Raw genomic sequence first — 18,363 nt, forward strand, 5'->3', positions numbered from 1 at the left:
TTGGTGATAGACCCAAGAGTCTCTCCCAATTTGATCGTTGAGGGGGGCTAGGAAATGATTCAAATTGTGAACGTACAAAATGACGTATCTGAAGATAACGAAATAAATCGGAGCGTGGAAGACCAAATTGGAGACACAAGGAGCTAAAACTGGAGAAAGTGTCACGTCATATAGATCCTTGAAACTATTTATTCCGAGTCTGTTCCAGCGTGTAAAAGACGAGTCCAGAGTGGAGGGAACAAACAGATGGTTATTACTAATAGGCCCCAAGACTGATGCTGCACAGAGTTTAAAGTGGCGACGAAACTGTATCCAAATCTTTAGAGTGGACAGAACAACAGGGTTTGAGGAGTGCTGGGAAGGAGAGAGAGGGAAAGAAGAGTAGACCAGAGCTGCCAGGGAGGATGAATGGCACGATTGCGCTTCTAAGCTACACCAGTCAGTTTCTGGGGTTTTCAACCAAAGAATAATTGTATGGATGTTGACAGACCAGTAATAGTGCATGAAATTAGGGAGCGCAAGTCCACCTGACCCCCTAGGTCCTTGTAGGATGGCTTTGCCTATTCTAGGGATCTTTCCCCCCCAGATAAAGGCAGATATTGCTTGGTCTCAGACCCGGCGCCATGGGCGGGCATTGGGGGGCCTGGCCCGCCCACTGAGTCAGCTGTGCCCACCCTACATTTTTTTTTTTTTTTTTTTTTGGTCAATCAAAGTCGACTATCCAAATGCTTAGTCGGGGACAGCCCTAGTGGGCACTGATGTCAACAACAACACTACTGAAGCTAGCACGGCACTCTGTGAGAATTCGTTTTCTACCCTCAAGAACATCTTTACAGAACATCGCCTTAGTATGCTTCATCGATGCAAGGCCAATTTAATTCAGTTGGCATTTGAGAAGGACTTAACAAAAAAGTTCAGGAATGAGTGGAGGGGCAGTGTTTTAAGAAGATTTCACTCTGTCCCCAAACACCGCTTGCCGCTCTACTAATGATGGTGAGTAGCCTGTGGAGGAATTTTGTTTGCTTTTTTATGCACCTTATTTTTGTCAGTTCAGTTCAGTTTGTCAGTGAATTCAGAAGTGTTGAATAAATGGAGACTTTTCAAAGATATAGAATAGAATAGAATAGAAATGTATTATCCTGAGGGAAATTTGACACTGCAAATCACTCAACATTAAACATTTAGACAGAACAAGTCACGAATAAGAATAACAAAACAAATGGCCTAAGAATAGAATAAAATGAAATAGAATAAAAATAGAATAAAAGATACAGTAAATAAATACAGTAAAAATATACTGAAGTCTACAGTAGGTGTAATATTGCACAGTGCTGTTTAAAAAGTAAGAGTCCAGGAAGATGGTAACTGTCACTCTGTGCTCAGTGATGCAGTAAGGCACAGTGATGCATTGTATAGTCTGATGGCTGTCGGAATGAAGGACTTCCTGTGCCGTTCAGTGCTGCATTTAGGTAGTGTGAGCCTATAACAATACATGCTCCTCCTGTCAGCCAAGTCTGTGTATAGTGGGTGGGAGGGGTTTTCCCTGATGGCCTGGAGCTTAGCAAGGTTCCTCCTCTCCGCCACCCTCGCTAGGGCGTCCAGCTACACCCTAACCACGCTACTGGCCTTCCTGACCATCTTATCCAGCCTGTCTGTGTCCCCTGCTCTCAGTCCGCTGCCCCAGCAGGTCTGTTATATATATCCGTTCAGTCTGTTTTTGTATAAGTGAATGTTCTTAAGATAGAGAAATTAGATTTTTCAATTGCCTCTCTGCTGTTTAGTTCAGCACCATGGGCAGCGCCAAGCAAGCCACAGCGCCGTTGTCCCAGCTGAAACGTATAAAAGGGAACCTGTGTTGAAAAACCATTGTGCCCCCCGAGAACATTTTATGCCCCCCCACTAATTTGTTTCTGCAGCCTGGTCTGCTGTGAGAAAAAAGGATTTGGGTAGAAATAGAGGGAGACATTAAAAGACATACAGGAATTTGGGCAGGATATTCATTTTAACACATTGTACTTTACCGGAGAGTGAGAGGGGCAGGCTGCTCCAACGTTGAAAGTCAGCTTTCATGTTAGTGATTAATGGGGGGAAGTTAGCTTCAAAAATAGAGTTTAAGGTGTGGGTGATCTTTAAGCCCAGATATTTAAAGCCTGTTTGTGACAGACGAAAGGGAATTGAAGATTGTGTAATTTGTAAGGCTGAGTTGTTAATGGGGAAACATTCACTTTTATGAAAATTTTGCTTATAGCCTGAGAAAGAGCCAAACTGTCTTAACATAGATTTTATGTGAGGGATGGAGGTAATAGGATGCGTCAAATAGAGCAGAAGGTCGTCAGCGTAAAGGGAGACCCTGTGTTTGACTCCGTGACGGGTGATACCACGGAAGTGGGGCGAGGACTTGAGTGCAATGGATAGAGGTTCAGCGGCGACGGCAAACAATAACAGAGACAAAGGACAACCCTGGCGTGTCCCTCTGGAAAGTGGGAAATAAGGGGAGTTTATAGAGTTGGTAGTGACACAGGCCAAGGGGGCGGAGTAGAGTAGCCGGACCCATGAAATAAATGTGTCCCCGAACCCAAATTTCTGCAGAGTCGTGAACAAGTATTCCCACTCCACGCGGTCAAAGGCCTTCTCCGCATCCAGAGATATAATTACCTCAGGAGGGAGAGAAGGACCTGAAGTGTGTATAATATTCAAGAGTCTGTGAATGTTAGAAAAGGAGTGGCGACCCTTAATGAAGCCAGTCTGGTCCTCAGAAATAATCAGAGGTAAGATGTTCTCCAGACGCCTAGCCATCACCTTGGCAATGACCTTTCCATCGTTGTTAATCAGCAAAATTGGGCGATACGATCCACAATCTGTGGGGTCTTTGTCCTTTTTAAGTAGGAGGGAAATGGTTGCTTGGGTGAGTGTATGTGGCAGTGTCCCATTTTTCAGGGACTCGTTAAACATTTCCATCAGAAGCGGGCGAGTTTGTCACAAAACTTTTTATAAAAACCTGCCTCATAGCCATCTGGACCCGGTGCCTTGCCACTCTGAATAGCATTGATAGCCTCCTTGATCTCCTCAATGTTCAATGGTCTGTCTAAATCCTTAGCCAGCTCCGGGTCTATAGACGGGAATTCTAGGTCATTTAAAAAAGTATCCATAGATATTCTGTCGGGAGGGGGTTCGGATGTGTAGAGAGTGGAGTAAAACACTTCAAAGGCCTTGTTAATGTCTTGGGGTTTCGAGACCATGTTATTAGAGTGATCCCTTATTTGTGAGATCAGCCTGGAGGCTACTCTGCGCTTGAGCTGATGTGCAAGCAGCCGACTGTTCTTGTCTCCATATTCATACGACAGGCCGCGGGAGTGGAGCAGCAGACCTTCAGCTTTCTTTGTGGATAATAGATCGAATTCAGACTGCAAATCCAGCTTCTTTTTATACAATTCAGGTGAAGGGTCTGCGGCGTACTCACCATCAAGCTGGAGAATAGAATCTGTAAGGTCCTGCAGCCGCTTTCTCTGGGTTTTGTTCGCATGGGCTACATGGGAAATAATTTCACCACGCAGAACCACTTTTAAAGTCTCCCACAACAGTGAGTGAGATATTGAATCCGATCTATTGATGAGTAAGAAGTCATCAATTGACTTTGAAATTTTGTCGCAAAACCCCTTGTCGGAAAGTAGCAAGGTATCGAATCTCCAGGGAGGGCGATCTTTTCTATTCAGAGTAAGGGAGATGTCCATTTGTATAGGCACATGGTCTGAAATTACAATGGCTAAATAGTCAACTGAGCGGACAGAGTCTAACAGGGTTTTATCAATAAAAAAATTATCTATCCTGGTTTATACAACGGCATGCAAATTTCTCTATTCTGATTGGCTGAAACAGTCCATTTACACGTATGTATCCTTCATAATCCACGCTCCTGGTCCCAGGACCCGCCCACCACCGAATCACATCACTCCGCCGGATCACTCCGTCGGAAAAAACAAGATGGCGGACAATAATCTTTAACAAATGGATATGTTGATAGCGTCATAACGACTAAATATAAAGCGATTCTGTCAAGGGGAACGTGTTAGTATTTTAAACAATGTTGGATGATGTAATTGATGGGTCTTGACTCAATCTAGAACAAAAGAAAAATCGCGGATTGATTGATAGATTAATTGATTGATTTAAATTTCTTCCTTCCTACTTTCTTGCAGCGTTCTCTCTCACACTGTCCGACGCTGGCGTACCCACAAACACACACACACACATACACACACACACACACACACACACACACACACACACACACACACACACACATACACACACGCACACACACACTGTGACACACACACACACACACACACACACACGCACACACACACACACACACTCCTGTCTGCAACAGCAGGGGAGTCAGACTGAGAGAGAAGCAGCGCTGTTTTAAGTGAGCATGGTCTATTGAATTGATTGATTGGTTGATTGCTAATTTTATTACTGTACCCCTGGTTTCCAACTGGTTAAGTTTAGGCTAAAAGAAATAAATAAAAAAATAGGGCGAAGAAAACGTTTTTTTCCTATAGGGCAAAGAAAACGTTTTAATACATTTTCAATCAATCATTCCAATAATACACAGTTGGATGTGTTAGTTGGTTGGATGCACTTCAAGCTGCTTCCACATGAGGCAACTTCTCTCAATCATTCCAATAATACACAGTTGGATGTGTTAGTTTGGTTGGATGCACTTCAAGCTGCTTCCACATGGAGTTGTGGGAACTACTTTTTCTGGCGGATGGTTTTTTCAATAAATCTTCGATTAATGTGTGTTTATTGTATAGAAATAAGGTTGGATGAATCTGGCAGTTGTATAAAAGCTTTACACCACGTGCAGTCGTGATTTGTGACCAATAAACCATGCCTAGGGGGGTCTAACGACCCTCGGCTGCGCCTCGGGCCTAACAACCACCCCTAGGCATGGTTTATTGGTCACAAACCACTCCTGCGTGTGATGTAATGCTTAAATAAGAGTGGTGTACATGTGAAAAAAAAGAGAATGCCTTTAATAGTGGGTTAGCAGATCTCCATGGGTCCACACATCCATTTTCCCTCATAAAGGCTGATAAGGACCTGGACATTTTAGAGAGTGTTGAGGGTCTTAGAGAAGAGCGATCCAAAACCGGGTCCACAACACAGTTCAAATCGCCCCCCAAAATAAGTTGGTGTGTGTTTAAGTTTGGGAGGGAGGAGAGGATCTTGTTCATAAAACCAACATCATCCCAGTTGGGAGCAACTGGGGTTTGGAATAGAGTGCCCGTTACTATTATATATCTGCCATCCGGGTCAGAGATAACGTTAGAGGATGTGAATTGAACTTTTTTGTTTACCAGTATCGCAACACCTCTTGCCTGAATATTAAAATTGGAGTGAAATACCTGGCTGATCCAAGGCTTGTGTAGTCTAATTTGATCTGTTTTCAATAAGTGAGTTTCTTGCAAAAACATGATATCTGCCTTCAAGTTTCTTAGGTGAGCAAAAACCCTTGAACGTTTGACTGGCCCGTTCATAGATTTGACATTCCACGTGATCAGTCTAACAGAGTTGTCCCTCCTATTATTAGATGAAGTCATGATTCAGTTCAAGATTTGAGTGGTCTGATTGTCCCATATACAGGCCCCCTGTACAGGGGTATTGTAGACTCCACAAAGTGATAAAGTGATAAAGAAAAAAACAAATAACAAATAAGTAACTATAAACATATGTATGTGTAACCACAACATCTGCAAATACAACAATAACAACAGAAAATACAGACCTTTCCCGGACCGCATCCGGTGTAAGTAACCCCCAAAATACTCCCCTCCCCATTCCCATCCTAGGTTCCCTTCTCTTCTTCCCACATCTAGAGAACCGCAGGTAATCGCTACTAAACTTCTGGTGCATCTACAGACCTTAACCTAACCTAGAACCTAACCTAGAACCTAACCTAGAAGCTAAAACCTAACCTAACCTAGAAGCTAAAACCTAACCTAGAAGCTAACCTAACCTAGAAGCTAGAACCTAGCCTAACCTAGAACCTAACCTAGAACCTAGCTTAGAAGCTAGAACCTAACCTAACCTAGAACGTGAGCGTGAGCTCCCAATTTAAGAGTGTAGAGAGAAAAAAAAAATATATCAAAGAGCATTTCGCTGTGACAAGCGACACATTATAGAAATAGAAATAACTGAAAGATACTGAACTTGAATAACAACTCGAGATTTGTCGAGCAAAGAAAATAGTAGGGGGAGCACCAACCAGTAGGCTGGTGTGTTAACGTCATTCAGTCCAAGCCAGCTGTTGTACAATTACATTATAGAAATAGAAATAACTGAAAGATACTGAACTTGAATAACAACTCGAGATTTGTCGAGCAAAGTAAAGAGTAGGGGGAGCACCAACCAGTAGGCTGGTGTGTTAACGTCATTCAGTCCAAGCCAGCTGTTGTAGAATTACATTATAGAAATAGAAATAACTGAAAGATACTGAACTTGAATAACAACTCGAGATTTGTCGAGCAAAGAAAAGAGTAGGGGGAGCACCAACCAGTAGGCTGGTGTGTTAACGTCATTCAGTCCAAGCCAGCTGTTGTAGAATTACATTATAGAAATAGAAATAACTGAAAGATACTGAACTTGAATAACAACTCGAGATTTGTCGAGCAAAGAAAAGAGTAGGGGGAGCACCAACCAGTAGGCTGGTGTGTTAACGTCATTCAGTCCAAGCCAGCTGTTGTAGAATTACATTATAGAAATAGAAATAACTGAAAGATACTGAACTTGAATAACAACTCGAGATTTGTCGAGCAAAGAAAAGAGTAGGGGGAGCACCAACCAGTAGGCTGGTGTGTTAACGTCATTCAGTCCAAGCCAGCTGTTAGCCAGCCTACGTTAAAGCTGGTGTGTAAACAAACCCCGACCGTTGTGTAATTACTTCCGTCATGCCAATGAGCGTTGTAGAATTACATTATAGAAATAGAAATAACTGAAAGATACTGAACTTGAATAACAACTCGAGATTTGTCGAGCAAAGAAAAGAAAAGAGTAGGGGAAGCACCAACCAGTAGGCTGGTGTGTTAACGTCATTCAGTCCAAGCCAGCTGTTAGCCAGCCTACGTTAAATCTGGTGTGTAAACAAACCCAGACTGTTGTGTAATTACCTCAGTCATGCCAATGAGCGTTGTAGAATGTCTGAGCAGCTGCGGGAGAGTCAAAGTACAACGTTTGGTCTTCGAAGTCCACGCGGAGGCGAGCTGGGTACAGCATTCCAAAACGAATGTCTTTCTTGTACAGTCGGGCTTTCACGTCGTTGTAAGCCGTGCGCTTTCGGGACAGTTCGACGCTGAAGTCAGGGTAGAGTGAGATCTTGTGGCCATGGTACCGCAGATCCTCCCTTCTCTTCCCAAAAACACGCTCCTTGTCCTGGTAGTTGTGGAAAAGTACGATGAACGCTCTGGGTCTGGGGTTGTTTCCTCCGGCTTTATTTTCTTTCCCCAGCCTGTGGGCGCGAGACAGTATGAGCGGCGTGGGGAAAAAATTAGCCCCACAAATCTCTGAGAACAATTCGGTCATGAATTGGATTGGATTCGAGCCTTCAATTTTTTCAGGGATGCCGATCACTCTCAAGTTGGCTCTGTGCGAGTGGTTTTCAAGATCATCCAACTTGTCGGCCAGCCGAGCGTTCTCCGTTTTGAGTTGAGCATATGCGCCTTCCATCTCGACGACTCTGTTGCTGTAGTCAGACAAGCCCGATTCGACGGAGGTGATCCGTGTATATCCAGCGTGGATTTTATTGCCTCCAGGGTCCTATTCACCGGTGTGAGAGCTGAGTTTAGCAGCGAGGTGACCACTGCCGTCGTTTCGGTGAGTATGGCAGTACGGAGGTTCTCCAAGTCGTTGGGCAAGGCTGGCGTCGCTTTGGCTGGGGAAACAGGCATGTTTTTAGCCCCACTAGCAAGTTCAATAGCCCCACTAGCAAGTTCAATAGCTTCGAGGCTAGCAGCAGTTGCCTTCGACATTTCTCTTTTATAAATTCTCTTTGCTCTTCCCGTCATGTTGTGAAACGTAGTGCAGTATTCGTCTTTTAGTCTTAAAGTTTAGATGGTGCATTGTAGCATGTCGCTTGTCAAATAAATAGATAGTTTGCAAGTTGTGCGGGAGCCACTCTAAACACATCTATCCCGTCGCCATGCTAAACCGGAAGTTCCCGTATTATTAATTTGATTCGAAAAAACCTTTTTCAACCGAGTGTAGGCCGCAGGCCTTGCTTAAGCTCTAACATGAATGTAATGTCTAGCCCTCCTATCAAACCCATACTAGCGAAAGATTCACACATCGCATCCCCATCATATGTTTGGTGAATAAACACACAGTTTGTAACAAAAAATACAGTCCCTCCTTAGGAGGGACTCTTTATTTTTCAACAAAAATCATATTCGGGCCGAGAAGGGAACAGGGGGGGACCACAGAGGGAAAAAGTCATTATTTTTAGCGACACCTGCCACGAGCCGCTCGGGATTTTCCACCCTGTGAAGCTCCGGAGGGACGGTAAACGATCTGCGGCTGGTCACGACGATCCCTACCGTCACCTCCGGGCGTAGATGGGCCGGCTTCAGTGGCGGACGCGCCCTCTCTCCTCCTGGCCTTCTTCGCCGAAGGTCCAGCAGTGGCGGTGGTAGCAGCGGCGGCCACATCGGAGGAACCTCAACGACGCGGCGGCCGTCTGACTCCACCGGCTATATCGGGCGGGGGGAAATGAGGCTGGAGCACGGAGCGCTCCTCCTGCATCTCCCTGCAGGTTGAGGTCATCAGCTGCAGTGTCTACCCGAATAGTCCAGCATCGGAGAGGGGTGCCGTCAGAAGTGGAGTCCTCTTCTTCTCCGGCACACGCGCCTGCTCCAGCCAAAGGTGGCGCTGGATTAGAGTGGCCAGGGCACGCACTTTCCCAGCGGCTATAGCCTGCGGCTGAATCAGATGCAGGATGGCTCCTGCCGCCTGGGTGAGCTGATCATGTTGTAAATCGTTGCGTCCCGGAGATAAATGACTGGTCACTCCAAAACGCCAACCGCCTCGCCGATTTCCCTTGGGGAACCAGCTTCCGTAACGGCTCCCACACCACCTCAGGACAAAGGAGCACCGCCATCGGCCTATCAAGCCGTGGCACGCCCTCCTTCATGCCTTCTACCAAACCCACCACCCGCGTGACTTGCACGTAGGCGGGAGTAAGGCCCATGATGTGGGAGACCACCTGTCCCTGACGGACGTAGGCCTCCACTGAGGGGAAAAATGGGCAGACAACGTCCACCCCTCTCACCGGGCGACGTTGCCATAGATGACCTATGAGATCGTCAGGGACAGGAACAGGCCGTGGCTGCGGCAGCGGCACGCCGTTTGCGACTGCCGCCGCCGCCATGAGCTCGGGGAACAAAGCACGCAGTTCCCCCTGCATACTTTCCCCCACCGAGCCCGCGTCCCTCACATGCAGCAGACTACTGGTTAAGGAGCCACATTCTGATGTGGCTGATAGCAGGGCATCCCGCCGCCGAGTCGGAGGTTCTAACCCAACATCTGCGGACGAGGAACCCCAAGGAGACATCTCACCCCCCTCCAGTGTTACCTGGACGGGCGGGAGACATGTCTCCACCGGGCCTTCGAACAAGAACCCGTCCGCTTCTATCATGTAGTCCTCTGTTTCCATCGGCCATGTAGAATCAGACGCATCCTCATCTGGCTCCAGCAACTCACCAAAGCCAGGTCGTTCGCGTCTACAAGCTACCATCTTGCGACGGGAGCGAGCTGACGCAAAATGTTTGCGTCTCAAATCCCCCGCAACCAAAGGCGCCGGCCGCCCAACAGCGGACGACTCCCCGGAAGCGGAGGAACCAGAGCCGGAACCAGGCCATCGCACAGGAGACGGCACTGGTGCACCAGCTCCTTGGAGAGGCAAACTATCCATCGGACGCCTACCGGGCGTGGCTGCCGACCACGAGAGAGGCCTCAACCCCGCTCCAAGACGTACGACAGAGGCGGCAATGGAGAACCGCTGGTGAAGGGTGACGTTGCGAGCGCGACCCTCCGAGGTAAACATTATGACATAGCTTTTTTCTTTTTAAATATATGAGATAAGAAAAAAGCAAGAAAAAATGTAAACACGTATCAACTTTCTTCAACTAAACAACCTCGTCAAGTGTGGGTATCTACCGAAGGCACTTCCTTGTGGTGAAAGTGAAGAAGGAGGCGAGTAGGTGACCACACACCTGCTTATGAAGGTAAGCGGATAGGGGTGTGGCCAGACGAATGTTGGTATGTAAAGGTACATTGTGGAATTATTCAGTGCACGTGCACGAAGTGAAGTCAGTGCAGACTGACGCTGAGCGGAGGCCAGAATGAAATAGAACTGTCTGTAGTGTGGTAGTGAAAGGGTTAACCCTTTCTCGTGTGGCGGTGAAAGGGTTAACCGTCTATAGTGTAGTAGTGAAAGGTTAACCTTCTGTAGTGTGGTCGTGAACGGGTCAATACACAGTTGGTAGTGGAGCAGGTTTTAACTGCACCTGGATGAATGCATGAATGAATGAAAACGTTATTTAACAGATTGCAGAATGGTTACAACACAGTACGGCTCAATACACACAATTGTTTTCAATTCATACATAATGGGGAGGAGACTGTACATTAGTAGACTGTACACACCTGGAGTTTCTCCACCTGCAGCTTATCCCCGCGGCTTGACTTAATTGGTGATTGTTGGTGTAGCATTGAGAACACAGATCTGTCCTGGGTTTTGAGCTCATTATCTGCAGAAGAAGTGCTTTCCACAACCGAACGAAGGATCTCTGACCAACAACCGATATCCTGAAAAGACAAGTGTTTTTGTTAGATTGGTAGAATAGAATAGAATCTTTATTGGCATTGTTGGTACAACGAAATTTAGTTTGGAGCATCACCACTGGCATACAAGCATACTGAATATAACATGTACTTTTTTATTTTCACCACATGTGCAATCGTTTTGAAACTAATTTCAGATCTAATTGTTCCTACATGTTAAAAATAGGGAAGAGAAACTTGAAAGCCTTTCAATATTTGTCAAAAACTTTACCTTTTGTGTTATATTATCCCGAATAATAAGCGTTAAGAAATGCATACAGAACTATGAACCTTGAACCCCAGATCCCTTCAGGAAGTGTAGTTTTCCAAGAATTCCAACACTAGCGATGTGCATTACCAAATGGCCACAAAAAAACTACAATTCCCAAAATATCCAAAATGCAAAAATGACCTTGCCCTGCAGTTGTGTGCTCAGTAGGGATGAGTACCGTTCACATTTGAACCGATACGGTACCGGTACCTGTGAATCAATACCGGTACCCAACGGTACCTTTTTTCAGTACTTTAGTCTCTAAAAATTTAATCTACCTACCTCAGTTGTGAAAAGAAAAAAATCCAAACTTCAAATAACCACACTTTGACCATTTTTGGCTTGCCATTGCCCCGACTGCTTTGTTGTTGAATCAAGTAAAATCCTAGGTAAGCGTATATTGTGTGTGTGAACGTTGAAAGTTAAAAGTAAAAAAATTAATTAAAAAAAATTAAAATTATGATGTAATCTTTTGCGGGCCGGTCTGTCTAGATACACACTCGAGTGCATAGGATCGCTTTCGAAATGCAATAATCAATATGATTTCAGCGTTTATTGCGTCATACAAACGGGAAATGGATCTAGCAGATCGACGTCAAATAATTGGAGTATTTTTCCTCCAGTCTCATCGGCGAACGCTAAGAGGAATATAACGTTATTTTCAGCCCGATTGTTTATTCATTTCATGGCAATCCATCTGATCAACATATCAACCCATACTAAATAAAGCCGTTACTGACGATCAATGAATTATAAAAGACCCCCCCCCCCCTTTCCTTCACGCATGATGAAGTATAATCTATACCAATCATATACATTTGAATTTTTTAATATAGCGTGTATAGGAAAGAAACGCCAATCGAAAATCTCTCATAATCTCTCAGGGCCTATAACTCGCGTTTTAGGAATTACTGCAGAAAACCTTAAAAACACTTATATTCTTGACGGTATTAACACAACAATGTATGAATGAAAAAATATAACGTTCCCACATCCGGAAGATAGATACCCGGCTTTGTTTACCTAGGAGTATTTGTGACACCCACCTATGATACATTGTTTAAGGCCAACTTTCCCCCCCTTTTAGACACTAAGGGCAGACTTAGTTAGATGGGCCCCTTTACCGATCTCCTGGCTGGGTAGGATAGCCCTCGTCAAAATGAACGTATACTCCCCAGACTATTGTACCCTCTCCAAATGATCCCAGTGCTGCTGACAAACAAGGTTATCAAGGTGCTGGAAGCTCATTCATTTGGAATGGGAAGAAACCGCGTCTGAAAATGGCCAAATTACAGATGGATAGTGAGGATGGGGGTCTAGACCTACCTTATATCAGACATTACCAACTAGCAGCACACCTTAGGGTACTGGTCGGCTGGTTCAGATCAGACCCACTGTCAATCTGGCTGGACATTAAATCCTCGCAATCTAAGTCCCCCCTATGGAACCTACTATTTATCAAAGACTTTAAGTCTGTTAGGAAAATGTGCTCCAACCCCATCACACTATGTTCCGTCAAGGCCTGGAAGACTGTCCATAAGGTGGAGGGCCGAGCCAAGCTGACCTCTCCTCTTACCCCGATCGTAGGCAATCCTGACTTTAAGCCAGACCAAATTGGCGGCGGCTTCAAGACCTGGCATAAGCAGGGCATAACTGATCTTGGCCACCTGTTTGATGGCCAGACCCTAATGTCCTTTATACAGCTGCAGCAGCGGTATGGTCTATTGAAGGCGGAGTTTTTTAGATACCTACAAATTAGGCAGTTTATCACCAAGGACACCTCACTTTTAACTAACAGCTCCACCTCGCAGGTGGAGAAAGCCCTCTCCTTGCAGATCCCTAAAAAACAAATATCTATCTTCTATAGTACTCTGAACCTTAATTCATCTTTATCTTCCTTTGTTACTAAACAGTCCTGGGAAAAAGACCTGGACATAGAAATCACAGATGCAGACTGGCAGGATGCATGGACCTACACAAAAAAAAATCTCTGTTTGCAACCGCACCAAGGCTATTCAAGTTAGAATTTTGCACCGCATTCATATTACCCCCGCCCTTAAGAGTAAAATGGATCCCAATACGTCCCCACTTTGCTTTAAATGTAAGATAGAGATTGGAAACCACGTCCACTGCTTTTGGACCTGTGTAAAGCTTCAGAGCTATTGGTTCGACATCGTAGAGGAACTATCTGACATATTTCACACCCCCATCCAGCTGGATCCCCTCTACCTTTTACGGGGCCTCCCAGATATTCATATTGCCAATTTCAAACATAAGAGACTGTTCAATTTGTTGACATTTGCTGCTAGGAAGAACATCCTATTGTTTTGGATCAAGGATGAGGTCCCATCAAAGAGGTCATGGCACAATATCATAATGGAATGCATTCCCTGTGAGTATATTACGTGCATGCTGCATTCCAAGTTGGACACTTTTTATGAAATCTGGGACCCTTATCTGTCACATATTGGACCTGCGCTGTCCACCACTGTACTCGCCGGATTTACCCATTACCAGTAACCTCCCAATGGACCACTGCTGCCTTGTTTTGTCTGATTGTACTGGCATTGTTGCCGAGGGAATACACGGTCACATGCACACGTTCACACCACACATATACATTCACACATAAAACATATACATAGGTAAGGCACACGCACATATGGGTAGGTAGAACACACATATATATAGCACACAAGATAATGCACACACATGAGAGCCACACTTATTTTTTTTTATTTTTTTTTATTTACATTTTTTATTTAATGTTTATTGTTTTACTTTCTTGTTTGCCTGTCTTGTGCTGTTATTACTGTAGTTAGTGTCACTATTATTATTATTATTATTATTATTATTATTATTATTATTATTATTATTATTATTATTATTATTATTATTATTATTATTATTATTATTATTATTATTATTATTATTATTATTATTATTATTATTATTATTATTATTATTATTATTATTATTATTATTATTATTATTATTATTATTATTATTATTATTATTATTATTATTATTATTATTATTATTATTGTTAATGGTATTGTATTGTGGTGTCTTGTTCTATGTTGAAAATTGAAAATAAAAACATTTATAAAAAAAAAAAATGTAAACAATACAGAGTAGAAATGTTTTGTAACCGAGTTACAATACAATATACAGTACAATGCAGAAATGGGATGAGGTACAACTTAGGGTAAGGTGCAATGAGGTATGAGTTGTAGTGCAAATCTCTTTACCAATAAATATAAAGTGTGTTAAAGTGGGTAAAGTGGGTGCTACGGTGAGTTGTTTATTTAAAGTGAGTGTGTACGTGTGGATGTGTGTGCTGTGTGTGTATTTGATGGTTTGTTATATAGTGTTATTGTCATTGAGCATCCTGATGGCCTGGGGATAGAAGCTCCTTCTGAGTCTCTCTGTACTGGCGATGAGACTCTGTTATCGCTTGCCTAAGGGTTATGTGCAGGTGTTCAAGCAAATATATATAGGGTTGTATGTAACTATATCTAATTACAATCGAATTACAATCCTGGGTGTGTGTCTATCAGGGTAAATGGCTGGGCTAGTGTAATGGTCTGGTAGCACTTCATGCCTACCAGGGGCGGGCCAGTGGCAAATATGTGTCACAGCCTTTTTTGTGCTCACATGACCTTCTCTACAATTACAGTGAAAAGCTTGGTTCTGTATGAGCCCCCTGAGAATGTGCTTCATACAGTAAAAAAAGTAAAAAAAAAAAAAAAAAAAGTACACACACTATACAAAACACTATAACACTAATACTACCCATGAGGTCCTGGGTTCAATTCAAACCTGGTGCCACTTACAGTAAGTGGCTTATTGTATGTAATTATCTAGCTGGTTTATAATATAAATGTTGTATAGCAGTCCCAAGATAATTGTAAATGGTTTTCATATCTAGAAGTGTACTGCTTTTAATTCTACACCCAGACTCCCCTTAAAAGGCAAGTCTTCATGATTGGCTTGGCTGAGAGTAGTCTGTGAATAGGAAAAGTAAAACTAAATCAAGTACACACATTCCTCACTTGATTAAAAACAAGCTGTAAACACTAGTTCTCTGAGTCCTCCATATAGAATTCTACAAAAATGATTTACTACTAAAGTATCAAATGAAAAGTAAAAGCACATGTTCACTTTGTCTCCAGGAATGTTTGCTATTCTTGATTTGAAGTTAATCATTTTAATTAATGACCCAACCCTGTGTTTATTATGAAAACTTCTTATTTAAAATTGAATCAATGCAGGTGTTTGATAAATATAGTGGAGAGAGAACTGTGTTCTTTTCTTTGAAATATAGCAGAATAATATTTTCCCTAATGTGTAATTACTCTGGTAAAGTACCGAAATAATCTACAGAAGTATAAAGATTACATACCGTATCACTTTTCAAGGATAAATCTACCGAATTAAGTCAGCCATTTAAACACGGAAGGTCGGACAAAGACGGTTGTAATAATATTGTAAATCATCCAAAAGCAGTAGGGCTTCATGCACTAATCGTGGTTATGCAAACAGACATATTCTGTTTACTCTATTTTAACTCAATACATAACTAAACAAGCTTGGGTTTTACTATTTTGAAATACTAACCTCATGAATGAATATGACATGAAACTAATCACAAAATAAAACAAGCATATAAACAACAAATAAAGTAGTAATGGAAATCTTCCCAGATTATAAATACATGCAACATTACACCCACTGGGAAGAAGTTAGACACCCGCAGTAATATAATTTAATGATCATTGCCAAGAAGTGCACTCCTGTTATGGTTGCAATGTTGTGAGCACCCTGGGTTTATTAATAGAGTTGTCAGTGGCGTCCTTGGCAAGGTATGGCGAGGAGGGGACGGGGGGACGGGGGGGGGGGGATTTTTTTTGTCAAATCAGTTGTGCAATAGTCACTTTTGGTGAGTTGTTTCTATACAATTCAGTTATATGACATTTAGGTATGACACAGGACTACACAAGCATTTTTAGTATAGAAATGTGTCAACAGACTAAAGCAGGGAACCACAATATTTTGCATACAAATTATGCAGAATGTAATATCATAACTGTCTATTACTTTTCTTGCAATTGAGACAATTTTCCTTAGGTACGGTTTTGAGGTGTGTGTTCAACAGAATGTAGTATCAAAAACACATTCACAAAAAGTATGGGTTACTGAATGCTGAACTGCACTATTATAATCACTAAGCCAGACCTTACCTGTGTCCCTGTATCACTTGTCTCTGCTGCACTTTGATAAAAAAAACTTCCCTATGTCAATTTTCCTTTTTTTTGGGGCATATTTCAGTTAGTCACAGCAAAGGTCACCTATAGTAAAAGTGAGATAATTGACAATATCAAAACATGCTAGGGCTGTACCGAATAGTTCGAAGCTTCGTTCATAATGTTGACATTCGAATTCTAAATCAACATAAAAAATTGTAAAAAAAAAAAAAAAAATTACATTTTTATTTGCCAAGGTATGGCGAGTGCCATACCTTGCCATACCAAATGGACGCCCCTGAGAGTTGTATATATCAATGTGATTAAGATGCTATATTATATGTTATTATATATTAGGATATATTATATCTTAATATGTGAAACAATTATTGAACCTTTATTATGAAAACACACGTGTTATCTTGTTGATTGTAATATTTTGTAATTGTATTAACTATTAATGCAGCATTAAATCCACTGAATGCAAAAATTAAACATGTTGTATATGAATAAATGAAAATGAAATACACAAAAAAGAATCAATATGGTATAAAGGCACATGATCTAGCACCACAGTAGTGGGTGGTGATAAAAAAAAGCAAATATAAATCAAAAACCATTTGACCTTTTTGAGGAGATGCCCACATTTAGTTTTTGCTTGGCTTGCAGAGTCAGCTCTATATAAGACAGTTGAGGGAGAGATGGAGGTAGTGGAGTGGAGGAGTTCTGTTCCAGCTGGGGGTAAGTGACAAATGCTTCAGCTGCCATTCACAGTGAAGGAATTGCATGGGAGATGTTTCAGTGCTATTCATTTCATCACAATATTTGTCTTCGTTTTAAATGTATAAGGGCATTTTCCAGTATAATGTTTTCCAGTACAAATTACTATGTGACATAACATATTTGTATGTCTTTAACTTTTAATAAAATTGTCATGGTTTTAACTAAAACTAAACTAAACATAATTAACTAAAACATGCAGTATTTTGTATGTATGTACACAGTAAATATATTATGTAGGGGAGAACGGGGGACGTTGTCACACTTTTTACTCTAGTGTGAATTGCTCATAATCAAAACATCTTTCAATAGTTATTCCTACATTAAATTGAAGCTTAAGATGTTGGCTTGAAATGTGTATCCCTCTCATTTTCCAACGTATTGTAACAAAGAGTTAATCATCACCTATCAAAGACACTCTGACACATTGTGACAACTAACCCCATCATGGGGATGGTTGTCACACACTATGGGGTTGGTTGTCACCATGTGTTTTAAAACTTTTAATGGGGAAATCTTAAAAAGAAGACAAGATTTAGATTTCAGATAATGATTGAAGAAGTGCGTCTTTAGTCGACGGCGAAAGATTGGACGGGTTTCGGCTGTCCTAACTGGGGTGGGTAGTTCATTCCACCATTGTGGGGCAAGGACTGAGAATAGACAAGAAGGCAGAACTACATTTTAAAGTTTAATTGCATTGACAAGTTGACAAATACATAACTTAATGCATTTTATTGAACATAAACAGGAAACACATCGTTAGGCCATCCTATATAACAAAATAAGAACACAATAAATCGGCCTAACAATAATAGCCTACACAACATGTGACAACCAACCCCAAATAAAATGTGACGACCAACCCCAACTGGAATGTCTTGATAGCATCAAGGCTAACAGCCATCTAACAACTAGTTAGCTAGCTAACAACAATCTAAACTATAGCTATCCCATCACACCTTTTAAGGGTAATAATTGTTTCATTATAAACCAATTGTGTAAAAGCCTATAGAAGAAAAATACTGAGGAGTGGAATATTTACAAATGGACATGAAAAACACAAAAAGTCCTCTCACCTCAAATTCAGCTGTTTCACTCCAAATATGACAATGTAGGTGAACTCTGACCCCAATTCTGGACATTTAAATACCAAAGTATGGGAGACAGGATCCTCTGGTGGTGAAA

The sequence above is a fragment of the Notolepis coatsorum genome, assembly GCF_963971535.1.
Source record: "Notolepis coatsorum genome assembly, chromosome: 2".
Taxonomy (NCBI): domain Eukaryota; kingdom Metazoa; phylum Chordata; class Actinopteri; order Aulopiformes; family Paralepididae; genus Notolepis; species Notolepis coatsorum.